This window comes from Elephantulus edwardii, unplaced genomic scaffold (assembly GCF_000299155.1).
Source record: "Elephantulus edwardii isolate Elephantulus edwardi_28Jun2011 unplaced genomic scaffold, EleEdw1.0 scaffold00011, whole genome shotgun sequence".
Classification (NCBI taxonomy): Eukaryota; Metazoa; Chordata; class Mammalia; order Macroscelidea; family Macroscelididae; genus Elephantulus; species Elephantulus edwardii.
The window spans coordinates 18,636,584-18,640,838 of NW_006399761.1; positions in this window are offsets into that span (position 1 = coordinate 18,636,584).

Here is a 4,255-nt window from a genome sequence, read left to right on the forward strand (position 1 = left end):
ATGTACAGTATTTTTTTTCCCATCAGCAGTTTCTCCTGTTTCATCTTGTAAAGGTTTCTAGAAGAGAAGATTTTTCTTTTCTCTCTCTCTCTCTCTCTCTCTCTCTCTCTCTTTCCCTGGAAATGACTACTTTGACAGAATTATAAACAGTCAAATGTATTCCGATTAATATAAATGTCCTGCGTGTGACAATCTGCCCCTTTCAGGAGTAATTCTTTAATAAGATTGAGCAATTTACCGGAGGAAAGCATTCGGCAGAGATAGAAACTGTGTCGCTTGTCCGAAGCGAGAACACAGATAAATATTATCCTCTGGCTCTTGCTCAATGCCTGACTCTAAGCCACACATCACTCACACTTTTATTCATCACGCTTCGAGCAGCAATGCTGTAGCCAATAGGAACAATTTCTGCAAAGATTAACTGTGCCCACCTAACACACGGTTGACTAGGTGGACTTGAAGACTTTGAACCAATGAAATCATTAGGCTTAGGAAGAAAAGGGAGCCAGAAGAAAAGCGGTGATAGTCACCGTCAGGCAATGCTGGAGTGGATAGCTCTGTCTTATTCTAATTCTTGGAGTCAAGCCAGGGGCCACTGATTCTAAGTAGCAGCAGACCAGCCCCTTATGCCTCCGAAGGTCCTGTGGAGCTGAAGACAGTGAAACTAGTCGGCCAAGACAGAGCTGATGTTTAATTTGGGGAGGGAACTGGGGAGACACCCACTCTGCCAAATTCTCCTGTCCGGCTCCCTTTGAGACATCAAATAACCAGAGCAAGGTGAAGAGAGGCTGGAAAACAAAACACAAGGAGAAGGGAAAGGTGATGTGTGAAGACAGACTGATTGACAATGATGGAGATGATAGTTAAAAAGGGGAGGAAATAATAAAAGGAGAGAAATTCTAAGAGAATAAAACCAAAGTTTGAAAAAGCAGGCCAGGTTTTGTTTCCTGTGAACATGCTAGGCTTCTGTTAAAACTCTCACTGCCATGCAATCTGAACTTACTCATAGCTGACACCCTAGTGGCATTCTGAGGCTGTAAATTGCAAGGAAGAAGACGGTCCGTCTTTCTCGTTCAGAGATTTGAACCAGCAGAGGGATGTGGTGTTTGGTTAGTAACCACAACAACTAAACATTAGGCCACCCAGGTTCTCTGGTCATTTAATCGCTGAACAGTAATCCTTACCAATCACCTGCAGTGGGTTGGCGCTTGTAGACCTTTGTTTACAAGGCCTCATTTGAACCTGGCGGCCACTTTGAGCAAAGGGCTGTTATGCAAAGCGTCTAAGACTCGAAAGAACCAGTTCAATGTCTAGTTAGTGGAAAGAGGCTCTAGCGGCTAGATGGTAAGGAGTTGTGCTGTCAACCCAAAGACAATCGGTTTGAATTCACCAGCCGATCCAGGGGAGAAAGATGGACCCTTTATGTCTGAGTGATTGACAGCCTCTGAAACCCCATGGAGAGTCAGTTATGAGCCAGTTCCAGCTTGACAGCATATAACGACAATAACAGCATCAACACCTAGTTAGTGGCAAAGCACAACTTCAGCTCCAGATTCGTCTGGCTCCAGATCGTGTGCACTTTCCACTCTACTGGTAAGCAAAGCTTGAGTGTCTCATTAGCTCCTGCAAATGGAACCTTTTTTTAAAAAAAAAATCAATACTTTAATTTTAATAGAAAGGGCAATCATGGAGAAATGCATGGCTTGAGGGGGAAATCCCACCTAGACAGAGGCTCAAAAAAAAAAAAAGATGCTGTTCATTTTAATATTTCTTGTGAAATTTCCCACAGGGCAAACAATGGGAGTAATATATTTCTAAAGTTTCATATGATCTAACCAACAGTGCACCGCTGTCAAGTTAATTTCAACTCATAGCAAGGCTCTGGGCAGAGTCAAATTGCCCCTCTGCTCCATTCTGTAGGATGCTCTGGTGGCCTAGAGCTAAGGAGCTACATCATAACCCAAAGGTGGGTGGTTGGAATCCACCAGTTGCTTCTCAATATCCTCCTGTGTGATTTACTGCCTCTGAAAACCCAGGCAGGTGAGCTGTGTTTTAGTTCTGACCTAAGAGAACACAACAACAACAACGACAACAACAACAATGTTGTGTTTCCAAGCCTATAACTCTTGTAGAACCACACTGCTTTCTTTTTTCTTCCCTGTGGGGAGACTAATGGATGGGAACTGCTGACCTTATGATTAGCAGTCAAGAGCTTTAATCACCGAACGTCTGAGCTCCTTCAATATAATGTAGTGTATGTTGTTGTTGTTGTTGTTGTTGTTAAGTGCCGTCGAGTCGCAGGGGACTCATAGCGACCCTATGAAGGAGAGTCCTCGAGGCTTGGGTGCCTTTCATCCTCTCTCCAGGTTCAAAGGGTTTCCGGAGGCAAGCTATTATGGAAGTGGATGCCACTCCTCCTTCCAAGATTGTTTTAATGGGGAGCTCCACCCCACTCTTTGTCCGCATTGGGTAGCCAATCATCAATGCATTTGACACACCAGTGTCACGGTGTTCAGCCTCACAGCAACCAAAAGTGAACACAGTACAGCAACAATGTAGTGTATAGCACATGGAAATTGGGTTCTCATTGTGAAATATTGAAAAGCTGGCATTAAAAAAGTAAACTAAGTTTTTAAATATAGACTTTGCTAAATCAGACACTATTGTATAGAATATTCCAGGTAGTAAGCATTATTTTTTCTTAAAATTTTACAAAAGACCCAAAGTTAAAGCCAAGTGAACAAGACTGAGTTCCACTTATCTACCTATGGTGTAGTTAACTACCTTTAACTACTGCTTGTTCCGTTTCATTTCAGAGTACTAGACTTTCATTTCAGAATCGACATGTCTGAGACTAGTTTACCTAAAACCAGATTGATGCTAAAACCAGAGTTGTGATGCTGGAGAAGAGCATTAAATAGACTATGGATGGATAAGAAAAGAAACAGGTTCGTCCTGCAGAGGGTTAAAGGAGGCTGCTCCTTGGAGGCAAGGATTCTGAAGCTTCATCTGACATACTTTGGACATATTGCAAGGAGGGATCAGTCCTTGGAGAGGGATGTCATGTTTGGGAGGGTGGAGGGACAGTGTAAGAGAGGGAGACCCTCGATGAGATGGATTGATTCAGTGACTGGGCTAATGAGGGTAGGTGTGTTGGAGACAGTGAGATTGGCACATGACAGAGCAGGGTTTAGGGTTGTTGTACATAGGGTCACTATGAGTTGCAGGTGACTTAATAGCACATAACAACAACAACAATTAATAATATGATACAAAACCCCAAAATGCTCACCTCCCATAGATATGTATCTCTGAGAGTTAATAAGACTCTCACAGGGCAGGTCAAACTCTCAATTCCTTTGACATAGTTAGAAATCTGAACTTAAGAAAACTGATCATCAATTGACTAAAAGCCAAACAGATAAACAACCTCATTTCTTTTCAAATTGGAACCAATTCACAGCCGAGAGTCCACTGAGTTTCCAAGGCTGTAAATCAAGCAAGAGATTGGCCATCTTTCTGTCTCAGAACCATGAGTGAATTAGAACTACTTGAGAAGATTTACTTTGGGGTTAACAGTACAACTATCTAAAGAATAGGTCATGGTGCATTGATAGGAACATGCCTTCTGTTAATGTCTTCTTAGAACAATAACAGTGTTCCATTTTTCTCCTTGGCATTTCTTCCCTGTTTCACTGATTGTATAATCTATTTTTTTTTCCTTCTCCCTCAGCTGTTTGAAACACATGCTTTTAATGGGCCTAAATATATCCATTCCAACTTTAACCAAACACCCCAAAATTCATGTCTACCACCACGTCCTTTGAGGGACATATGTTCTGAAAACAAGTGGTATCCAGAAGCCTGCATTTACCTTTTGATGTCCTAACTAGAGACAAAGTATTGAAGAGGTTTGACTTTTAGAGACTGAATTATAAAGGAAGGCAGAGCATCTCTCCCTGCTGCACCCAGTCTTCTCTGTTTTGTGATGTATCAGGGGAGCTTTCTTACTGGTTTAGTTTGACCAATGGGAAAGACCAATGCAAATCAAAAGGCAGAGGGAAGTAGTGGTTATATGTGGTTTCTAACTCCTTCTCAAAGGGAGTTCAGGTAGCCCAGTGGGTAAGGAGATGGGCTGCCAATCCAAAGGTAAGAGTTTCAAACCCATTAGTTGGTCCATGAGAGAAGGATGGGCAGTCTTTTCGCATGTGATTTACAGCCTCTGAAAATCCATGAGAAGGTCAGTTATGGCTCA